Source organism: Podarcis raffonei, chromosome 1, assembly GCF_027172205.1.
Source record: "Podarcis raffonei isolate rPodRaf1 chromosome 1, rPodRaf1.pri, whole genome shotgun sequence".
In the NCBI taxonomy this organism is placed as follows: Eukaryota; Metazoa; Chordata; class Lepidosauria; order Squamata; family Lacertidae; genus Podarcis; species Podarcis raffonei.
Genome location: NC_070602.1, coordinates 34,579,020 through 34,604,226, shown reverse-complemented (window position 1 = coordinate 34,604,226; position 25,207 = coordinate 34,579,020). Strand labels below are relative to the sequence as shown.

The following is a 25,207-nucleotide window of genomic DNA, read 5'->3' as shown; positions in this document are numbered from 1 at the left end:
AGCAGGACATATTAACCTACCATTTGCCTCTGAAATCCAATTCAACCTCTTTGAACAGAATCTCATTGCTTGCCTCCCCTCCTTTTCTTTTATACTGGTAGGTTTTATTTTCACATCCTCCATCAAGATCCTGCTTGTAGTGATTCACTATTATGGATTCTGGCAAGAAAAGACCACAGTTTTATTTGCAGCGCAAAATTGTCCACACACACAAGCATTAATTATGCACATTATGTACAAAAATAATGCTGCTAACCTTGCCAGCAGGCAGATTTCTTAGTCAGTAAATAGCATCCCGCTCCAACAGTGAGAGATTGAATTCTCTTCCCTGTAGGTGACAGTAATGCTGCCCACTCCCACAAAATTACATTGCTGTGAAAGGTAAAACAAAATGCCATTAGTCTTACCAAATGTATATTAACAAATGTGAGCTCTGCTTGTTTAATGATCCCCTCTTTTTCTCTATATCTGTTTTCTCCTTTTCTTGCCTTCCTCACACCAGCTATCTTTTATGTCGCTAGGATCCCCCATAGACTTATTGCCTGAGATCATGATCTTTAAAAATCCCCTGAATATTTTCTTTTACTTATTAGCAAAGGGGGGTACTCCTGTATGAGACTTTTCATGGAGCACCAGCCATGCACTCTACTAGCACATTCTGATTTCTCTATGACTCAAACAGCCTCTTGACTCCTAAAGTAAATCAAACTCTTTTATGTGCTGTGTCCACTCAGTACAAAATTGCTGGATTTAATAATGTCAGAACATCTACATCAGATCGCACCTGTAATTTCTTGCATTCAAAACAGGCTTTAGTGATGCAGCCAGTGTAGTCGGGCCAGGATTGGCATTACATGCTCAAACCCATCTTTGCCTGGTGAGCAACCTAACTGCTGAATTTTGCACCAGTTTCTGAACCTTCTTCAGAAGTAGCCCCATGTATAACACGTTGCAGTAATCTAGCCTGGTAGCTACCAGAGCGTAAACAACAGAAGTTAGGCCATCCCTGCCCAGATAGGGGCACAGCTGGGCCACCAGCTAAAGCTGATGGAGGGCCCCTGAGCTTCAAATGATTATTCATACCCCACCTACTAACTGAAGTTCTGAAGGCGGTTTGCTGTGTGTGTACACACACACACGCACACACACACACACACGATACAATAGTTATTACAGCAAGGCGAAGGTATATATAAGTTTCTCCACACACACACACACACACAAACATCTTCCCTCGTTCTATGGTGTTTCAACAATTGCCATCTTGCAGTTGAATCTCCTGGCTGCTGAAGCAGCTACAGTAGTACCTCGGGTTAAGAACTTAATTCGTTCTAGAGGTCTGTTCTTAACCTGAAACTGTTCTTAACCTGAAGCACCACTTTAGCTAATGGGGCCTCCTGCTGCCGCTGTGCCGCTCGAGCACGATTTCTGTTCTCATCCTGAAGCATTACCTCATTCTTAACCTGAGGCAATATTTCTGGGTTTGTGGAGTCTGTAAACTGAAGCGTATGTAACCTGAGGTACCACTGTATATGATAGTCCCACACAGGCCAGGATCTCCTTACTGGGTTGCTACGGTTGCTGTCTCTCACAGCCCTGGTGGCAGATGTTAGCGAATGAGAGTTCATTAGTGTGTTCTGCCCACCCCCCTTGCATTGTATGAACTTGTTGTGAGGGAAAGTGAAATAAAAAGGAATATAATGTTGAACGTTGAGTTTGGGTGATATGAAGTGTCGGTTGAAAAATAAAGAGTTTTGTGCCTATGTGAGTGTGGCTTTGTGAGGGAATAATATATATGAGAGAGAGAGAGAGGTTATTTATTTATTAAATGTATATGTTAGTTTTCCTTAAGGATCTCAGTGTAGCATACGTAGTTCTCATCCTCCACATTTTATCCTCACAATAACCCTGTGCGGTAAGTTAGACTGAGGGGCAATGACTATGTCAAGGTCACCGAGAGAGCTTCATGGCTGAGTGTGAATTTGATACGGTAGCCATACTACATGGTTGTCCACATTTTGCCCAGTTTCAACCCATGCCACTTGAGGCCTGTTTAGACCATTAACTGACCCAGATTCAGACATAGGAGGCTGAGATGGGAGGCATAATGTGGAGGCATTAATATTTCTAATTGTTTTGTGAGGTATGATATTGGTACTTGTGGGAGATTAGCAGCCAAAAATAACAAATGCATATTTTTGCTAGTTAGCATGAGAAGATGCCAAGTCCCCAGAGCTGTATTGCTGATAGACAGATAGAGATACAGTTGGTAGATAGAGCTCTGTGTGATGTCACTTCCCCTCCTCTCCTGGAGAGGAAGGAGCATATAGGACTTCCTCTCCCCTCTTCATTTGACCAGTATGTGTTGGATGCAGACATGCGTCTGCTTGTTGCAGCTTCAGGCACATGCCTGAAGCTGATTATACTGTAAATATAGTATTTTGCTTTCATAGATTTGCTGCTACCTTTGCTGTGAGCCAATGCATGATTATAAAGTAAGTTGTTGCCTGATTCTTTCTTAAGTGGGGTAAGAAGGGGAAAGCCAGCTTACTTCATAGCTGGATTTGCTGAAAACGAGGTTTTACAGTCTAATTCCTATGGTTTTAATTTTGCTGCCAAGAATGGGGTTTTGAAATTCTGTTCAACTCACTCACATGGGTGCCTGGAGGGATGAATTGCAATTAACATATCATCTCCTACCCATTAAAACCCATCCTGCACTACTACCTGTCAGTATTCATAGCCAATGACTTAAGTCACAGCTATGATTGACCTTTGGGCAGAGGAAAAGTGCAAGCCATAAAGATAATAAAGAATGGAAAAACACACCAAATGCCTGCAGAAAGGACTTCCTGGTCCATTCTGATTATTATTATTATTATTATTATTATTATTTATCATTATTATTATTATTAGTCTTTGCTGATGGATAAATTATTGCTGCTCCGTGACCGGTGGGAAGGGCTATTCAGGGTTTTAGTGCAGCTGTGACAGGTCAGCATTTTTTTTTCAAAACAAAAGGTCTCAGCAATGTTAGAAGTTCATGCTCTTTTTACTTAGTTCTTATTCATTTAAAAAAAGTGTGTGAGAGTTTGTAGAATTTTTTTTTAAAATCCCAGCCAACTTAAATTAAGTTCACCATTATATCCATAGTGCAGGGTAGTTGTGTCCATTCTGCAAAGTAGTCCTGTGCTATTCCTATACTGTTCAGGAGTGGGGTGGGGGTGGGGGGTGTGCTGAGAGAGAATGTATGACAACCCTGCAGTGTTGTTATCCAGTCTCATGGAACGTTGGTTTTTCAATGCATTTTGTCCATTCCAATTCTGTTATTCTATCTATGTGGATGGTACAAATCCCCACGATGGAGTGAGCTCCCGTTGCTCGGTCCCAGCTCCTGCCAACCTAGCAGTTCGAAAGCACGCCAAAAAAAGTGCAAGTAGATAAATATGTAGAAAAATACCTCCTGCGGGAAGGTAAACAGCGTTTCTGTGCTTCTCTGGTTTCGGTGTTCCGTTGCGCCAGAAACGGCTCAGTCATGCTGGCCATATGACCCGGAAAAACTGTCTGTGGACAAACGTCGGCTCCCTCGGCCTGTAAAGCGAAATGAGCGCCACAACCCCAGAGTTGTCTGCGATTGGACTTAACTGTCAGGGGTCCTTTACCTTTATCTTTTTTAGCTTTGCTGCACAGACTCCGTGTGTATTCCAGTCAACAAATCTGGGACTTGAGGCCACCATTCTAACAGTTAGTGATGAAGATGGAACTAACCACAGGATAGGATACCATATTCATATACCATAATTAATACATCTGTTAAGAGTATGGGCTTTAACAGTTGCAGCTTCCCAGCATCTTGGGAGCTTAATAGGACATGGAAGGCCCTTACTTAACACAACATGTTAAAACAAATATGTTTTGTTAATTGAACAATAGGTTCAATTTAGGTTGAGGTTTTGGTTCTTTTTCATGATTCCTTCCTATGCAATGTTATGGTGGCAAATTAATCTGCAGTAGTAGCCTCTTCATCAGCTTCTGGCGGATGCCGCTGCACTGTTGCTGAATACAACATAGCATCAAAGTTCAAAGCCATTATGCCGCATAGAAATGGGTTAGTTGAAAGGAGTTGAGGACACACATACCATCCTTTAACCCTTTTCCTCCACCACAGAGCCAGCTGCATCAGCAGCTGCCTGTGTGCCTGTCACTTAAATTGAAGTAAGCTATGATAGGTGAATGGAAGCGAGAGATAGCAGGATGATGTTGCCAACTGCAAAGCCAACTAATAGAATTCTGCCCCTACCTATATTCTGCTATTTGCAATGAAAGAAGTACCCCGGTCTGGTGGTATATGTATTGTTGTTAAAGGTGAGCTGAACTGTGGGGTCCAACATCCATGATAATTTTTATGCCCCGTTGACACGTACACTTCACATATTTTTATTGTGAGTTTTGCAGGTGGAAAAAGACAAAAAAATCCTGGAGCGAGAGTGGGGGCTGTAGGGTTTTTAATGTGTAGGCATTTTTATACAGAATATATATATATATATATATATATATATATATATATATATATCAGTAATAAGACTTTATAGTCTTTTAGTGTCCATTAGTGCAGATCAACCAGTTTTTAAAATGTGTATTTTGTTGACCTTTTCACAATCTCTGAAATGACAGGTTTTGCCTCAAAAAAATCAAACACCATGACAATCCACTGCAGCACTAAATGTTATATTAGCTGTTTCTAGTGCCTAGGCACTGTACAAATAGGAAGATAGTAAGACAAGGCCTTTGGGTCAATCTATCAAAAAGATTTAAAGCATAGTCTAGACTCCATTGATGTCAATGGGAGTTTTCCAACCTGACTTCAACAGAGTTAGTATTATAGCCAATGCAATACACAGAAATTTGATCATGAAAGGAACTAAACTGATTTTCTGCAAGAGAAAAGTAGTTTCTTTCTTTATCAAATATAAATTGAGGTGGACAGTCCAGGTACAAATGTGATGCTTGTCTTCTTGGCCAGCCCAGGGGATACTAAAGAGGGATCGCGTTGGGAGGGAATCCTGAACAGGCTATGCTGGGCTAAACAGAACTGTCTGGCACAGACTTGTATGCTTACCAAAGAATTCTCATGTGGATTCTATCTATTCAGGCCATCATAGCACAGTGTGCCCATGAACAGTTGCAAAGTGGTTAGAGGTTACCACCATCCACATGTATGTGGTCACGGACACAAACTCACACTCCTCTACATACAGTGAAATAAGGATCTTGTACCTTCCCTCCTCTTAAATGCTGTTATCACTGCATGTTGAAGGCTATTTGAATATGCTGTTTCCCCTGCTCCTGTATATTGAGACTCCTTTCTGTAGCCTTCTCTCCTGTCTATAACTCCATTGTCACCTACATCAATAGCATTTCCATTTGATATGACAATTACAGTTTTACACTCTGCCCTTGGACATTGCCTGAGAAAAGCAAAGTTAATTCCAAATATGTTCTTCCACTTGCACAAGTTTTTATATGTGGTTTAGCAAGTGGTGTTCAATTCCCCTGCCCCCTACAGATAAGCCTCCAAGGACGGCTCCCTCAAGCAGAAAGATGTTGGGCTAGCATAGTAATAAATATATTAACGCATAATAATAAACATCCAGCATCCCTCATTTTGTTTACATCACTGGATACTTCCCATTTCAGCCTCTTGTGAAATTACAAGAACCACTGTTGAACTGATGATAGTATCATACAAGCCATTATGCAAGTGTTTGTGGAACCACACTAGCAGTGGTTTTTCTTCTACTCTCTGTTCTTTGGATCCAACCCAGGAGTTTCTCAATGAGGGATGATCTGGGTTCCATTCCAAGCACACTGAAGTCGGAGCTCTGAACTAAACAAGCGTGTAGTAATAATAATAACAACAACAACAGCAATTTATTATTTATACCCCACCCATCTGGCTGGGTTTCCCCAGCCACTCTGGACGTCTCCCAACAAAATATTAAAAATACAATAAAACATCAAACATCAAACTTCCCTAAACAGGGCTGCCTTCAGATGTCTTCTAAACATCAGATAGTTGTTTATTTCTTTGACATCTGGTGGGAGGGCGTTCCACAGGGTGGGCAGCACTACCGAGAAGACCCTCTGCCTGGTTCCGTGTAACCTCACTTCTCTCAGTGAGGGAACGCCAGAAGGCCCTCAGAGCTGGACCTCAGTGTCCGGGCTGAACAATGGGTGTGGAGACACTCCTTCAAGTACCAACACTTTGAATTGTGGTTGTCAGTTGGGTCCTGGGATCAGAAGCAGATAATTTCTGAATTTTTAAAAACATAAATAGTAGCTACCAGAATCTGCAGTTTCTTCTTCTTGATGTGTGCTGCTTTTAACATACAGTGGTACCTCAGGTTACAGACGCTTCAGGTTACAGACGCTTCAGGCTACAGACTCCGCTAACCCAGAAATAGTACCTTGGGTTAAGAAATTTGCTTCAGGATGAGAACAGAAATTGCGCAGTGGCAGCAGTGGGAGGCCCCATTAGCTAAAGTGGTACCTCAGGTTAAGAACAGTTTCAGGTTAAGAACGGACCTCCAGAACGAATTAAGTTCTTAACCTGAGGTACCACTGTATTATTCTGATTTCTTTGCATTCTCTCATTCAAAAGCCTTGAAGTGCGCTTTTTTTCTCACTGCTTTTACATTGCTAGCATTTAAATTTTTTTCTTGTAGTTTAATTTTTTTCACTTTTTCATCTTTTTTATATCTTAATGGATTCATACACCTTGATACTTTCTCCATATACAATTATTAGCACTTCATCTGTTAGCAGCCCCAATCTATATGCCCTCCCACCTCCATACAGATGGTCCCAGCTTCAATCCCTGGCATATTTAATTAAAAGTAGCAGGCAGCAGGTGATGAAAAAGATGTCTGCCTAAAACTACTGCTAGTCAGAATAGATAATACTGGACTAGATGGACAAATACTCTGACCCGGCATATGACAGCTTCAGATGTTCCTGCTTCCCTTGAAATTTCTACACATTTTTGCAGAGCTGAAACCAAAGCTTTCACTTTGTTGGCTCAGAATATGAACATCAAAAACTTACAGTTTCTTCCTCCCACCCACAATTCCTTCCTTCCGTTCCTTGTTAGATCAAAACCAGATGGGCCAGTGGGGAGAGATAATTTGGAGACTGACAGATGAGTAGCCAGAAAGGGAGAGGTTTGGAGATTGACTTGTGGCAGGGGTAAAGGAGGAAGCCATCTTGCACCCCAAGTGGTGTCATGAAGGAGGCAAAAGAGGATCCAATTTGTCTCATCTTTGGCCTTTGCGAGTACAAAACTATTTCCCGCGCTGATCTAGGGAGGTGTCTAAAACTTCTTCATGGTAGAGCATGGGACTCTTCATCTCAGGGTCGTGGGTTTGAGCCCCACGTTAGGCAAAAGATTCCTGCATTGCAGGGGGTTGGACTTGATGACCCTTGTGGTCCCTTCCAGCTCTACAATTATATGAGTCTATGAAGGGGAACCTCCAGATTTCCGTAATGTTTTGCTTTTAGGCTAAATTCAGTGACCACGGTGAGAACACTGTGAAACCCCACAGAGACATTTTGTCTTATTTATTACACAGGACAAAAAGCCCTTTTGCTTTCCTTGAAATTCCTCAGATATTTTGCCTAGCACACATACTTTAAAACTGCTTTAGAGTAAAGTTTGGTGGCGTCTAGTTTACATACCTATAAATAATAAGAGAAGAGACCAAGATTGTGGTTAGCTGTGCTGCAAGAGCAGAGTGTCAGGTTGTGTTAGGATTCTATTATTATTATTATTATTATTATTATTCCGCCTTATACCCAGAGGTCTCAGGGCAGTTCACAGTGAGATTTACAGTGGCACTAGAGAAGATGTTCTATGAAGTACACAGTCCAAAGTGTTTTTTTAGAGTAAGAAGTGGATGAAAAGGGGGATAGCGCACCCCATGTTCACTAGAATGGCATTCTAAAGGATATGAAAACAGCCACATCTCATTTGCCCTGGAGCAAATTTCTGCCAACAAATGAGTGAATTAAGGAGGGCTGAGGCTGTTTCCTTACCTTCATTGACACATTATTTGTTGTAGTGAAAAACTGCTTTTTGTGCCACAGCTACTAAAACCCTGCCCCATCCTTCTTCACCTGTTTTCCTCTCTCACATCTAAAAAATCAGTGTTCATTTCTTCCTACTTCACAAGATCAACTTTTTGCTGTTAGCACTTATACTGTTTTCATTATCGGCACCCGTTATCTACCACATGCCATTGAGGTAAGTTTTCTGCAGCTGATCTGCAAATGCGAGAATTTGTGCTGGAAATTGTGCTTCTTTACGGAGAGCAAGTTCCATTTTGCTGCATATAGGAAGGAGCAGAAACTTAAGGAGGAGAAAGCTGACAGGCAGTGCTACCAATCTGGACTGGCTGTAAGTTAGAAAAGCAGGCAGGTGTGAACTGCCTGAGAGCAAACTGAGGTTGGTGGGGCAGCGCCCTACTTTCCCTCTTAGCCTCTGCTGCTAAGAGCCTTGGTGTCATAAATGTGACATTTTGAACAAGCCCCTACACCCTGTTGAGGCTTTCTACCTGTATATGTCTTTACTGTTATTTACTGAGTTTCTGTACTTGGGAACTTGAGATCTGTTAGACCAAAAGAGGGGTAAGGATAGCAGTCTGTCTTGCCTCCTCAGACTGCTACCAAACTTGCACAGCTAACTAATTCAGATGGTACCTTCGCACTCTATTACTGAGAACTTGATGCTTCATCAGCTGGGAATCCGCTTTGGGATAGAATCACAATTCATGCCAATGAGAAGTCGTACCTTCAGTGTTGTGGGCACTGTGGAACTCCCTCCCACAAGAATTAGATAGGCACCATTCCTGCTTAGTTTCAGATGTTTTGGCAAAAGTGTTTTATTTCAGGAGACCTTTGCACCCTGAACGCTTCTCAGGTGTTTTACATTTTTATTTTTTTAAGCTTTTAAATTCTTGAGGTTTTATATTTTGGAAGTTTAAATTATGTCTCTATTGTGTATTTTATTGTTGTAGGCCACTTTGAGACCTATGTGGTGAAAAGCAAGGTATAATTTTTTGAGTGAATGCATAGATAAAGCATATGGAGTTGAATTCAAAGGTTGCATGAGTGGAAGGCCACTTGCACAACTGATCATTACCCAAGGCCGGCGCTTCCATGAGGCGAGGCGAAACAATTTACCTCAGGCAGCAGATCTGACCCCTGCCTCACCCCCTGTTGCACTTTTGCCAGTCCCATTGTGCAACTGCCAGCCCTGCCACAGCTTCACCCATGCCACCACTGCCACAGTCGCTATTAATGCTGGTCTCTTGACACTGTGTTGTGGCAGTAGCACGGGTGCAGCTGTGGGCAAGGGCACAATTGTGGTGGCAGACGTGATGGTGGGTGCAGGGTGGGCGGCCTACACCAGCAAAATGTCCTGGCCGACCCTATCATTGCCTCACTAGTTCTTTGCCCTCTGCCACTGCACAAATCTCCAAAGCCTTCATGGAGGACCTTCTGAATAGCATGGGCAGTTTCAAAGAGGGTTGCAGCAGGGAGTGAGAATAGATCAGAACTGGATGGAGGAACCTTATGTGACAAGGGGCGTAACTAGCTGCTGCGGCACCCAGAGTGGCGGGGGCAGGGCAAGCCACCCACAGGGGTGGGGGGCGATCTGTGCCACCACGGAGTCCAACTGGCAGAGACAAGACCCACGCTGCCATTTCAGGCAGCACAGGGCCCCGAGCCACCGCGTCACTTCCAGGAGAGATGCGTGGCTCAGGTGCGCTGCAGGCCAGGCCCCAAGGTAAGTGCCGCCCCCTGCAATGTGCCATTTTGTCACCCCCACAGGGATGATACCCGGGGCAGCCCGCATCCCCCGCACCCCCCCTTCCTATGCCCCTGCTTTAAACTAATCCCAACCTTTGGATCCAGTTCATTGCTTTATTTTGTATTGCTTTCTTCTTTCTCTAAAGCTTTGATTTTGGAAAGAGCACCAGGATGCAAGGCTGTGTATGTAAATACTTAATAAATATCCACCTGATGCAGTTCTTCTGTCTTGCTTTAAAGAGCACTGCTTTCAGCTCTCAATTGACTAGATCATTTTAGCAGTGAGGCTGACTAACAATGAAGGCGGTGCATTTTTCCCCCAAGCCTTAGAGATACATTTCAAACATTTGTTCTTTCTTTTCTGTAACTTGTCTGAGATGGAAATTCATCTGTGAACCCTTGTTTTTCCTTCACGTTTTCACAGAACCACATTTGCATGCCCCTGGAAAAAGAATCAATATTATGAATAAGTCTTCCAGAAAGCCCTTAATTATGTGTCTGTGTATCAGCTTGTAATATTTTGTGTTTCTTCAGATTCGTCTCCTTTTTAGCTGACACAAGTGGACTTTGAAAAGAGGAGTAAAATCAGCAATGCAACATGGAAATGCATGCAAAGTTGTTAAATGTGATAGCAAAATAAGAGAAGCTTCAGTCAGTATGATCAGAGTTGTTAAAAAAAGAGAGAGAAAGCCAGCAAACTGTCTATCATGTGATGAAGTTTGACAGTAGGGATTATAGCTTTGATGGACCAGAACAGCTAATAGAAGAAGCTGACATTTTTGAAACCCTGCTAATTAAGGGTTCCTTCCTTAATATTAAAATAAAGTCTTTGTCTGGGTTTTATGGTTGGAGAATCAGGTGTTTTCATTAATATATGCCAGTCAGTCTTAATAAGCTTGGAGGGCAGAGGAAGTTATTATTGAGTGACCTTCTACAAAATAAGCATGTTGCTAAGGGCTCTAACCCTGCCCTGTTCAGACTGATGAATCTCATTTCCAATGCAAAAGCTTCACAAGAAATCCAAGCATTCTCTGTGCAATCACAGAAAATAATCCTTGTGTCTCTTGTAATGTCCAGAATTGCCACTTACTATACTTCTACTGTACAATGAATATTACAATACATATTATTTTCCCAGCACAATTGTCTACGTTTCTGAATTGCCAAGAATAGAAAAAAAAACCTTATTGTCAAGATACCTGTATTGAAAAGTCAGCTCATTTTAATACTTCTCAAATAGTCATCTACTCTGTTCATGAATTATAATGCACAGAATACATCCAACAATGCTAGCTTTATAAAAAGAGATATGTCTATATTATTACATATTCATTTTCAGATAGATTTTGAACAGATTTTAAACCATGCATTGAAATTCATTGAAATGATAAATTCACAGTTGGATTTTGATTTGCTTTTAATCCAATTTTAGGCATAATGCATTTTCACCTTTTTTGTACTAGTTTTGCTTTTTTGTTGCCTTGTGAAGCAAATGAAAATTATGGTAGATTTTTTTTTGGGGGGGGGGGAGATGAAAGCTAGAAAACGAGCTGGTCAAACATATGAAATCAGTCAAGCATCAACACTATTTGTGAACATCCTTATATTCATTCTCTGAGTGCTGGATCATTGCCAGCAAAAAAGAACCCCATTCAGATATTTCCTGTATACAGAGATTTCCTGAAAGCATATCCTGCTTGCATGGTTTAAATTTTATTTGCCTTTTACTGAATCAGATATGTTCTCTTCGAGGTATCCCATGCAGAATAAATGCATCAGGTAAAAGATGGGAGTCTACAGAACATATCAATGGTCTGCAACCCATTAGGTTGTGAGCAATTACACAGCGCACAGGCTTAGCTGAAATGTTGGAACTGGGCAGCATTGGTATGTCATTCCATGTATTTACACAGCAACAGCAGCAGAATAACTTGCATCATAATTCAAGACCTCCTTAAAAGCAGCTACATGTGTTTTAACTGTCATATCTACTGTTAAACATTACTTGCTGTTCCTTGGGAAAGCATGCGTGGTCAGACAGTATCCATTAATTTTTCAGTTAAAAAACCCCTTGTGGTGCCTTAAAGCAGGGAGGTAGAACCTGTGGCCCTCCCAGCATTGTTGGACTTCAGCTCCCATCAGCCCTGGCCAGCATGTCCAATGATCAGGGATGATGGGAGCTGAAGTCTAGTAACATGGGGAAGGCCATAGGTCCCCCAACCCTGCCTTAAAGGCTAAGGGTGATAGTGAATGAAGTCGTTCTCAGACACATCAAAATCAATGGATGTAATTCAGTAAAATAATAGATTTCCATGAGATTACGCTGGTTAACATTGGATACTGCCTAACAAATTTATTACAGCGTAAGCTTTCATGGAATACAGGCTACACCATCAGATGCATGAGGTGTTTTCCAGAGTTGAGAGAATAGGGGAACTGTAAACAGTGAAGTCAGAAGGAAGTTAAAGGCAGAAAAGTATAGGCTGTAATAACTGCATTGTGACCCACTGATGTTATGGTTGACATTAGATTCCAACATAGTGCTGTCAGGGGAGTCATGGGGACAGACCTGGCATATGCCACATTTCTGTTGGCACATATTGGGCTGCTACCCATGGTCTGCAAGAGACAAGTGTCTAGGATGGACTATAGATCAATGGTGAAATGTTTGAGTAGTTTCAGCTGGGAATTAGACGACAACAAATGGCAGTCTTGTTTTCTCTTCTAGGTCTGTCCTACATAAGATTATTCCTGAATCCTAATCTGATTTTGTAGTTCCGTTCTGCTTTGTTTTTCATTTAGTTGGCTGGGATTTGAGAACAACTTGATGTATAATCTTTAGTTGTGAGCTGAGAATCTTAAACTTGCTGGTTAAATATGAATATATGAGGCTGTTTTATAGGATTTAGCACTGTATTCCGAGTGGAAGTTAGAAACATGCAAAAATGTATAGTGGTCAGTGGGTTCCAATATATCCATTATGTAGATGCACCATTGTTTCCACAAAGTGAATACTAGTAATATTATTCATAATGTTAAGGTTCTTTTAATTGTTCACCTTCCATTGTAATATTTGATAACTGCCAATGATGCCCTTTTGTATTCTACACAGGACAAATCAGGTCAGTTTCTGTACATCAGAAATGGCAGTACTGTATATAAAAACCAGTGGGGGAGCACTTCAGTCTCCTACAGCCCTCTGTAACTGGCCTTAAAGTGGCCAATGCCATATCGGAACAAAGGGAGACTGCTACATGAAAATGCTGAATTATGATTCATCAAGCGGTTCAGTGCTATCACTTGTGGGCTGAATCAGGACAAATGGATTTTTTTTTATCACACTGCATATGTTCATTGTCTAACTTATGCCAGGATGTCTGTGTTACCAAAACCTGCTTTTTGTCAATGCTCACTATTAGTCATGTGATTTTCATAAACTATGCTTTTCCATATCTCATTTTCTGATGACCTCACTCTTTACAATTTCCCCCAAACTATATGCACACACACACTCTCACATACTTGCAACTCCACACTTCATGCATCTGATAAATTGGACTGAATTACACATAAATTTAAGGCATCATATATTTTGGATCCCAGCTTTTGTTGCAAGCCTTTGTAAATACTCAATGTCACCCACATACCACCTGGATAGTGGTATTATTGGGTTTTGGGGAGAAGGCTATTACATCCTGGCAGAGTTCTTCCCCACCCAAGCACTGTGCCGACATGGAGAAACACTCAGTCATACAATCCCATGTGCACATTTTGAAATAGGCATAATCCAGGAATGTTAATCTGAAGTTATGAACTGTTTCTCGAATCCATGGATAAAGTGTGAATATTATTTTAATCATCATCATCATCATCAACAACAACAACAACAACAACTTGTAAAGCATAGCATTACTGGACGATACACTTATAAGCTAATATCCTTGTGCACTAGAGATAGAGCAAAACAGGCAGTGACCCTATGTGTGCTTCTGACTGATGCTCCATCTCTCCTTTTACCCTCCATAGCATTTAGTTCTATAAAATATGCAGAGGCTGTGTTTCCAGATCAAACCCTCTTAGAGCAGCTTGCAAAACACCATAGAAATTAATAAAATGCCAATGAGCTAGCACTTATAAAACATTAAACCCTGTTACATTAAGTTTATTGTCGTAAGCATATAATAAAGTATTTTAATAAAGTATTTCTCCCCCCAGCCCTGCCAAATAGCATTGAAATGTTCATTAATTAACATTTCAAACTTTGTCAGATCACAATATAAGTTGACATTCCTTATTGTGATTGTTCTAAAAAGACTCCTTATTGAAAGGTATGAATAAAACTCTTTCTGAGAGTAATAGCAGTGCAACTTACAGCAGCTTATTTAGTTGTGGTATTAAGGCTGCAAGCTTTGACCACTCACAAGGCAGGATAGCCCCAATGTAGTTAGTAGGTATCTACTGAGCAAATATGCGCAAGATTGTGCTGTTGTTATGTATACCAGTACTGATCCATGTGTTGGATCACTTCAACAAAGGAGGAAATACCAGGTGCTAGTTACATACTGTAGTTATCCCACATTACCAATCCTGTTCTAACAACAAAATTATTGCTAGAGTGCCCCCTCCCTTCCCCTGCACAACTATTAAAAGTAATGTTTAATGTATATATTTCTGGAAATAAACAGATACCTATGGGACCTCCAAAGGAAACATCACAAATAATCTCTGATGTCATTAATCTATGCTTCAGTGCTCTAGCATCCAGCCAGCTAGACAGAAGTACTGTAGGATATTCCAGATACCACTATACAGCTCTTGTTTGCAGCAGGCTCTGAGTAAATCTCTACATTGCTCGGGTTCTGAATGGAACCCCATCCTCATGGTGACACAATTAGGTTGTATGTAGAACTGCAACTGCCTTCGAAATGCTCAGCTGCCTTCTGCTATTCTCAGCTCTCTCATCATTCACACAAAGTCATTTTCAAAGAAAAGGGGGGGGGGGGTGAAAGATAGGGTGTAAAAAATAAAAGCAAAAAAGTCTGTTTCCTCAAATAGGTTTGTGTTTGCTAGTCTGTGTGGCATCACAACATAAGCCAGCACATATTTCCTTTTCCAAATGTCCTTTTTGAATGCAAGGCGAGAGTTACGACAAGTGTGTTCGCACTGCTGAAAGTGGGCTGCAGTGAGTTGCCGGGAAAGGGAGTGATGATTTATAATTGGGATAACTGTGATACAAAATCAAGCTATGTCTGCTCAGCTTGACAAATTCAAATCCCAGATCTGAAGTCAATTAATCTGAGTTTGATGCTTAATAATTTAATTTAAAACTGTGATTACAGCAATCGTATATGAGCTGTGAGCACTACACGGGCACATCAGATCATTTGTCAGCGTTTCATATGTCATCACATCTATCCTATTTCCAAACAACTTCTCGTGTGGATGCATTTTAATGCTTTGGTTCCTGGGTGGTTTGAAAGCTCAGCTACCTGGGCCAAAATGGGAGAATAAGGCTATCAGTGGCTGCTGAATAACTCTGAATACCAGCTGCTGGAGATCTTAAGTGGGAGGAGTACGGTGCATTCAAGTCCTACTTGAGGGCTTCCCATAGGCATCTTGGCTGGCGGAACTGTGCTGCTCTCCTGACTTCCCAACACTGTGTGTAACTACTGGTTACCAAGAGAGAGAGGGGTAGTACAGCAGGGAGCCTGGCCTGGAATGGGCACAGCATTGAGAGCATCAGACTGGCTTCTCTGCTGTGCTGCACAGTGCCAAGCTCCCTGCTTCCTTTCATTCTCCCCCTCTCAGTAACTGGCAGTGGCATGCAGTGTTGGGAAGTCAGGAGGGCAATGCAGCGCCACTGGCTGCTACTGGCTATATCTGCCTTGATCTGTAAGGTGCTATGGCAACCAAACTCCAGTGCCATACTCCATGAGCAGCTGAGTCAAAGAGAGTGCTGCAGGTACACCAAGCAAGCCATCTGTCACCTTTGGGTGCCACCGAAATAGTTGGCTGGAACACGAGATTGTAAAGACAGTACACCTGTGACAAATAAGAGAAGCAACTGATTACTGCTCAAATTGCAGGGGGCCTGGCATACCATAGTCTCCAACTGCCCCGAAAATGCCGGGACTGTCACCAAATCCCTTTGCCACTAGAGCTTCTCACTTTGTCACTCAGAGTCCCAAATTCCCAAGAGGTCTTCCCTTCAGTACAGAGTTTCAACGTGTTACTGAAAGTTCAGATCTGTGCATCCCTCTACAACATTTCTTAGATTTATGCCTCTGGCACTTCCTTTTTTTATGAAAACAAGATCCAAGTCACCTGAATGCCCCTAAGAAAGTCTTTTGCTATTTCCCCACTCCTCAATTGGCCGGTCTCCCATAAAGCAAAGTGGGTGGGATCTGTCCATGAGGCCATTACGGTCACTTGGCTCTAGCTTGCTTTGTTCTGGTGCTGAGTTTGTGTCCCTGCCTGGGTCTTGGAGGAGGAGGAGGCACGGGGAGGTGATGAAAGCTGAAGGATGGCCAAAGCCCTGGGACTGCTGGGTTCCAAGGTTGTGATCCTGTGGGAGAAAGTAGCTGTGCTGAAGGTGGAGCTGGTCTCCTGCCAGATCCACCTGGAACAGAAGAAGCTGCACCTCAAAGCCCAGGCCAGGAATGTTGGGAGGGTAGGGTATACTAGCCCTTTGTGTTGATATTCTTAACACCTGTTAAGGCATGGTTTGGCCAAAATTGGGTTGAGTCAGGGATAGCAGTTGTGTATTTCATTAAGAGCTTCCACTTTCCTCCCCAGCTGCACAATTCAAACATTGGAACAATGATATGGCACTGCCGGTCTCAGCCTTTAGAACCTACCTCTGCTTTTCATTCTGAGCAACTTGACTCTTTGAAGACAGCTAGGGTAGTCACATGTGTATCACCCAAAAAGAGAGCAAGTGTATGTGTAGATGCATCTTTAGAAACCAGAAAGATAATTCCAATACACATACAACACATCTCACCGCAGTGGAGAGTGTAGCCAGTTGTCAAGGTGCTAGTGTTGGTGAGTAATTTCAAAGTTTCTGCTCCCCCTTCTTATGGTTCTTTAAACTGCACTTGGACTGGCCAACCCTTCAAAGAGAGGACACCTTAAAACAGAGATCACTGTCCTCTCTAAATTAGGGCACACGGTCACCTTAAATGCAACACTGTCCTCCTGTCCGTCCTCTATTTCACCCTTCCATCCCTACAAGCTACTTACTTAGATGTGACTCGCTGTTCAAGTTCCTTTTCTGTTTCTCTTTGGCAGCCTCCATCTGCGATCTCTGTGCTTCCTTCTCCAGCAGCCCTAATCCTGCTGTGATTTAGAAATTTCCCTTTCACTCAGATTTGACACAAGGGCTTCATATCCGCAGAGCATCGCAGTTCTGTATTAACAATCAATATTCAGTATGCAGTGACTAAGAAGTTAAAAAGATGGTATTAAGATATTTATAATTCCAGGAAAGTGTATATATCTGTTAAGAGATGCTGGAATAATACTCTAATATCTGCCACATAATGTTCTCTACTGACCATCTTGGCTGTGAGTCCTGAAAGACCTGCTCCCTGCTTTGAGAGCCTTTTTTCCAGCTCGCCTGGGAGGCCAGGGCGCTGACTGACTCCAACTACAAAAGCTGAGGGAGCTGGACAGATTGTTGGGCTGGAGTTTTGTTGGGGAGTGGGTGAAGGAGGTTGTTGCTGTTATTGGTAGTAATCTTTTGCATCTTTATTTTAGCACTTACTATGATTTATGGGAAAACTTTAATTTGGTTGTGTATTTTTGTTATTTTATTTATTGTTCATGACTACTTTTGTTATGTTTGTAATTATGCAATATTTTAAATTCTGTAAACTGCCTTCAGCATGATTTTAACTATGGAAAGGCAACATACAAATAAAAGGATGAGGTGAGATATTTTTGTGGTTAGGCACCATGAGGTATGCAGCACAGGAACTGATTACCCGTGCATTTTTTCATAGCTATATTTTTATGGACCAAGAAGTATTTCCCCCCCCTAATTGTTCCCCTCTCATTAAAGGTAAAGGTAAAGGGACCCCTGACCATTAGGTCCAGTCGTGACCGACTCAGGGGTTGCGGCGCTCATCTCACTTTATTGGCCGAGGGAGCCGGCGTACAGCTTCTGGGTCATGTGGCCAGCATGACTAAGCCGCTTCTGGCGAACCAGAGCAGCGCACGGAAACGCCGTTTACCTTCCTTTGCACTTTGCACTTTGACGTGCTTTCGAACTGCTAGGTTGGCAGGAGCAGGGACCAAGCAACAGGAGCTCACCCCGTCACGGGGATTCGAACCGCCAACCTTTTGATCGGCAAGCCCTAGGCTCTGTGGTTTAACCCACAGCGCCACACGCGTCCCTTCCCCTCTCATTACAAAGAGCCTAATTTAATCTTAATCTAAAGTAGACTTTAGATGCCTCTTTAAATTTGAGAGTTAAATAGGGAGAGTGGAAGAGACATCAGCTTTATTGGCTGGCCATTTCATACAGAAGTATGTTGTACCAATTAATATTGGGCTTTGTTTTATGCCTCCCAGTTTCCAGAACTCAGTGACTCCAGATGTAGCAAAAGTATTTCCCATGTTGCTATTGTTAAATCTGCATTGATAATATTTCTGTGTAGTCATTAATAGCAGCCTAGTTTATGGATGGTTTTGATTTTTAATCTATTTATTTATGATCCGTTTAACTGCCCTGAGATCTGCGGGTGAAGCGTGGTATACAAATTTAATAGATGATAACAACAACAATCTGCAATCAGCTTGTGGGTGATATTAGTGTTGTTTTATTCTACTACTGCAGGTGCATAATTCGGCTTAACTTTCTTTTACAGCTTTACACAGCCCTTCTAGTGTCACACATGTATGCAGTCATTTATTCCCCGTCAAAAATTTCAAAGTTTCCATTTTTCTCCTCACAGCAAGAGCTAGTTCAGCATTCAGTAATACTCAGTTTTTATATGAAAGTGATCCCAACTTAACTTTTCCTCACTTCTTGCTTAGCCTCCCTCCTGGTTTGGAAGTTTTGTACATGGGATATAATTTTAAATACTTTCATCCACATGACTTATAAATTATCTGATGCATTCCTGTGGAAGGGCTGTGCCATATTGTAATCCCTCTTTTCTTCACAGCACTTTCTAAAATGCCACAGCAATTTGAGAATCCACCACAGTGCTTCTCCTCAGCAAATGTTTATCAGACCCCAACGATGGTCATATATTTTTGCACAAGAATTGGGACCTTAGAGCTGCACCAGTGTCCAATATTGGCACGGTCAACACAGTGATATTTTTGATTGCATCCCCATAGCAAATCTTTCAGCGAAACAGGCCAGGAGAGATCAAGGCAACTGGCTTAGAGAAGTAAAGGACCACCACCATCAACAGCAACAAAAACAAATGCTATACAGAAGCTCATTTCACACACACCCCTTTTTGCCTTGTCCTTCTCTTATCTCACTTGCTTACATACTACAGCAGGCTTCCTCAACCTTGGTCCACCAGATGTTTTTGGCCTACAACTCCCATGATCCCTAGCTAGCAGAACCAGTGGTCAGGGATGATGGGAATTGTAGTCACAAAACATCTGAAGGGCCGAGGTTGAGGAAGCCTGTATTACAGTCTGTTTCTCTTTGCTCAGGTGTAGAGAATTACATCCACCCTACAAAACTAATTAAAGGAAAGGGCAATTTAAGGCAAAACCACATCCTACTTGTTTGGATGAATATAAGAAGCATATAAATTTTGTATAAATAAATAAATAAAATTAGTTTTGTTGACTGCTGTTTCATGAGATCCCTAATATGGCACTGTACTCCTTATCTCATTTTGCTTTTAGCTTAGCAATTAGCTTTCCTACTGGTTAAGACTGGTTAAAATTCAGAAGAAAGCATGGTGGATAAAAAACTGGTTAAAATTCAGGAGGAAGCATGATGGATAAAAAGCACATTGTTCATCTCAATCAAGCCAATTGAAAAAGTAAAAATGGCCTTCAGTGTGAGTAAATTTGGGGTTGTGCTTGGAACCAAAAGTTTTTATTTTAAGCATATTTCAACTGCAAATATTCTTATAAAATGAACAATTTTGGAAGCAGTTCCATTTAGGTTCGTCTACATGCTTTAAAAAAAGTTCACATATAAAGTACTGGAGTCTGTTTAATTTTACTGCTAAATCATGGCTTCATATTATATTACTCTTCCATCAACAACTACATTTCATTCATCTGGTATTGTTTCAGAGCCTAAATCAGGATTCACAAATGATCGGTTCATTCATACCCCTTGGGAGGGAGGGATTACATGTAAATAATCCTGTTAATGGTAAGCATTGCCTCTAAGCATTTCACACTGCAATAATTTGGTAAACTGAATTTGAGTAATTAAGAAATGAAATGAAACTAATAAAATGCTTATTTTAATATTTCTTGATCATTATTATTTGTTTGGGAATTAGTGAATATTAAAAAGTCACTCTTGCTTTGTGCGGAAACGCAGTTCAGCACTTCACTAAATTATCTGACAGTGTCTCGCTATTGTGTTTCAGTCAAAAATCTTTCCATAAAATATTGCAACAGTCAATTTGGTGTGTGCTTGCTCTGGGTTATTAACTCTGTCAACTGTGAAGCCCACTTGCCCGCATGGCCTTAGTGCACAGTTGTATTTATATTACATTTGCATAGTGATTGGCAACAAATCAAAACAATACCCACTGTGCCCATTCAGACTTCAAACTGCTGCTTCTATATCACCATAAATGGTTTTAAACTACATGTTTCCACCACCCTCCTTTTATATATTTATTAAAACATTTATATCCCACCATTTTATCGAGGGTGTGAAGTTGGTTTATAATACAATTTTTAGTAACATTCACAATATCTTACAGCCCAATGGAAAATGGAAAACAACCAAAAGAAAATTTTCGGGAACAACAACAACAACAAAACATCAGGCCAACAGAGACAAGGGTACAGAGCCAGGGGTCAGCAACCTTTTTCAGCCGTGGGCCAGTCCACCATCCCTCAGACCATATGGTGGACCGGACTATATTTTTTGGGGGGGGTGGAATATATGAACGAATTCCTATGCCCCACAAATAACCCAGAGATGCATTTTAAATAAAAGGACACATTCTACTCATGTAAAAACACCAGGCAGGCCCCACAAATAACCCAGAGATGCATTTTAAATAAAAGGACACATTCTACTCATGTAAAAACACGCTGATTCCTGGACTGTCTGCAGGCCAGATTGAGAAGTTGGGCCTTTGGTAGCCTACCCCTGGTACAGACCATCCTAAGGAGGGCATTCCTATCCAACTGCTGCATCCCTGCCCAAATTTCACATTGTGGGGGACAGACAGAGACAGACAACAAACAAGGCCTCACTTTTTGTGTGCCAGGTGGACTCATGGAAAGAGGCAACCCTACTAGGTATCTTGACTCCAAGTTTAGAGGTTAAGGCCTTTAAACTGAGCATGGGAGCCAATTGGTAGCCAGTGTTGCTGAAGAATTAATGGGATGATATAATCAAGATGTCTTGTGCCACATCAACCCAGGTGGCATAGCTCAGTCAATAGAGCACGAGACTCTTAATATCAGGGTTGTAGGTTTGATCCCCATGTTGGGCAAAAATTTCCTGCATTGCAGGGGGTTGGGCTAGAAGATGACCTCCCCAACTCTATGATTCTGTAAAAACAGTGCTTTATGAACTAATTGAAATTGCCAAGCACTTCAGAGGTAGAGCCCCAGATGTTTTGCAGTAGTCCACATGTGTTGCAGCATATTTGAAGCAACAAGAGCAGAGTCGGGATGATTTCTCCTGGAAGAGATGCAAGTGGCACATGAGGTGAGGCTGCAGAAAAATGCTGTAAACTAGATATATGGGAGTCATATATCCACAGCCCAACATCCACCCCTTTCTTCACCTCAGTGCTTCAGTAAACACCCCATCCAGCTTCAGTAAACACCCCATCCAGTACAGTGCTACCTTGGTTCTCGAACTTAATCCGTTCGACTCCCAAAACGGTTTGAAAAACAAGGTGCAGCTTCCGATTGGCTGCAGGAGCTTCCTGCGCTCAAGTGGAAGCCGCATGGGACATTTGGCTTCCGAAAAACATTCGCAAACCAGAACACTTCTCAGTTTGCAGCATTTGGGAGCCGATTTGTTCAACAACTAAACTGTTTGAGAACCAAGGTACCACTGACAGAAAAAGGTTGGCTTCTATCTGGATTAATGTATTATTATTATTATTTCAAACTATATCCCACCCTTCCAAAGGAACCTAGGGTCCCATATATATCTGCATATATATGGGATGGGGAGCAGCTTTGAAAATGAAAATCCTGAAGTTTCAGTTAGTGCAGAATGCAGCAGGCTGTGGGCTAGTCACTGCCAGGGTCTAGCCAACTTCAAAGGCTTATTATGAGGATAAAATGGGGTAACCCATACATGTCACGGTGAGCTCAATGAAGGAATAGTGATATACAACACAGCATTAAAGTACCACAATCGTCTATATCTAGTTGTATTTTTTATTGGTTCCTTTTATTTTCATAAATTTCACTTAAAAAAAAAAAGTATGTTTAAATGTTTAAATAAGCATAAATAATATAAGCTTCCCAATGTGCATCTCATTGATTTCTATCAGAGAGAAAATACTATTTTAAAGTACATCCATTCAAACCGCATTTCCATCAAATAATTATGGGCACTGCTACCACTCACAGAACAACAATTTCCAGCAACTCTGAAAAAAACTACCATGCCCAGAATTCTTTGAGGAGAAAAATGTACCTGAAATGTGCTTTAAAAATATATAGTGTATGCAGCCACAGAGCTTTTTGTTGTTGGCATCTGTCTGTCTTGAGAGACAATGGAGTGCACCTCCAGAGGTGAAATCAAATACTCTGTTAGAAGCATTGAAGTGGCCTCCCTGGGGCGCAAGTGAGTAAGGAGGTCCTGGGCTGCCCAGACGACAAGACCCTAAACGCTCCATACACCCCGCCACAGAGCTAGTGGAAGAGAAACAGTTATTTGTTGTTGGCAGGGTACTCTCAGAGTCCTGGTCTGTGAATGCAGAAGATTGAGATGAAGTGGTAGAGCAGACAGGACCACTTTAGAATTCCAGAGTGTGTGTCACCTTAACAGTCACCCAAATTTGAGGGATGAAGGAGAAGAAACAGCACTAGGGAGGAAGTTTCTGGTTCAGCTGTCTTTCTGGTTTCAACTTACATGATGAGCATCCAGAAAATATGAACCACAGCTGCACTCTGAAGTGGCACAATCTATTTTATCTTCTCGGGACTTCAAGACCTCATTTCTGCCGTATGGCACTCTTCCAAATTTGCTGTTGTATTTCATCCTGGATTTCCCCCTAATTATTAGGGTTTAGTAACTGATGGGATGAGTGCTTAATTTGCTTCTGAATAGATGCTACTAACACAAATTTAAAGGATGAAAGCTACCACTAAGTCCTCTTAAGGCCAAAGCTCAGCAGCAGAGGTTCAATCCTTAGCCTCCCTCTTTAGAAGAATTGGGCAACAGGCAATAGATGGATTAGATGGGCAACAGCTGAGCTGATAAACAGTTGCTTGCTATGTTGCCTTCTGGTCCTGCTTGCTGGCTTTGGCCACTATGAGAACAGGATGCTGGATTAGATGGGACCTTGGTCTGATGCAGCAGGAGTCTTCATATATTGTGGTGGTGGCACTGACACGGATTTGAGGAATAGTGTCTGCTTTTGAAGTGAGAAGAGTGGCATGATGCCTCTGTTCTTAATGACATTTTCAGGTCCAGCATCATTAGCTGCTATTAAATTCAGTACAGTCATACCTTGGATTCCGAACACCTTGCGAGTCAAACATTTTGGCTCCCAAACACCGCAAACCCAGAAGTGAGTGTTCCGGTTTGCGGATGTTCTTTGGAACACAAACGTCTGACACGGATTATGCGGCTTGGTTTCCAAACATTTTGGAAGTCAAATGGAGTTCCGGAATGGATTCCATTCGACTTTCGAGGTATCACTGTATTGTGGTATTTCAGTTCAATAGGTATTTTTTTTATTCAAATCATAGGAAAACAAGAAAGAATACTGTACTTATACTTTGTATTATTTGATGCTCAAATCCACACAAACAAGAACAGGCAAGCTAAGCCAGAAAACTGTAGTATTTTTATAGCACGTTTAGAATATTTATTGTAACCCACATAGAGGTTTTAGTATAATCAAGTGGTATATACATACATACAAACACATATATCTATAAACAAATATATAAAAATAAAATACCTTCAAAGCAGTTTACATTCACTATTTTATTAAAATCTGTACAATAACCCTGTAAGGCAGATCAGAATTATCAGAATACAGGTGGGAGGCTGATAATGAGCTGGCCTAAGAGAGAATATCAGAGTGGGGACTTGATTTGTAACTCAAACTGCAATCCTGTGCAACCTTATCTCTACACTGCTATGTTATTTATGATGCATGCTATTCTGAATTTATCCTTTTGTGAATTGCTTAGAGATTAAGATTATATTCACACATATTTTAAATAAATAAATCCCCAGAAGTAATCTTGATTGAACACAATTAGGCTTACTTCTGAGTAGGCATGCCTAGAATTGTGCCTTTTCTCTGTTTAGCCAGCAGGTTCACCAACTCTCAGTACAATACATTGGTGGGTTTATTATGATTTATGAAAGATGCTTTTGATGGCAGAGTTTACTAACTTTGTGTGTGGTGATACAAAATTTTAAAACCAACAATTGCACAAACTGCCATTCTGTTGAGTAGAAAAACAATATGTGGCTTTGCAAAAATAAAAATCTGAAATCACAAACAAAATCAGCATGAAATGAAACTGGTTGCTTAGTTATGGGCGTGGGATTGTATCAAGATCATGCAGCCTGGTGATGTACCGCTACATTTTGTTAAAGTTGTGCTGTTTGTTTTCCCTAAGCGTTATATTGTATGGACAATTGGATTCAGGATTCTAAATGCATTCGCTTGCTGTTTGTTTGTGTTATGATTATTATTTTTAGAAACACAAAAAAATCAGTTAATGCTACAGACCCCAAAACTAGTTACAGTGGTATCTCGGGTTACAAACTTAATTCGTTCCAGAGGTCTGTTCTTAACCCGAAACCGTTCTTAACCTGAGGCGCACTTTCCCTAATGGGGCCTCACGCTGCCGCCGCCACCGCCGTGCAATTTCTGTTCTCATCCTGGGGCAAAGTTCTCAACCCGAGGTACTACTTCCGGGTTAGCAGAGTCTACAACCCAAAGTGTTTGTAACCTGA

The 25,207-nt window shown here is 41.5% G+C and overlaps 1 protein-coding gene across 12 annotated transcripts in view; it reads left to right on the top strand.

Moving 5' to 3' along the window:
* Window positions 1-25,207, top strand: part of NPAS3 (neuronal PAS domain protein 3) — a 613,307-nt gene that overhangs the window by 493,825 nt on the left and 94,275 nt on the right. The gene's annotated exons all lie outside the window — the stretch shown is intronic.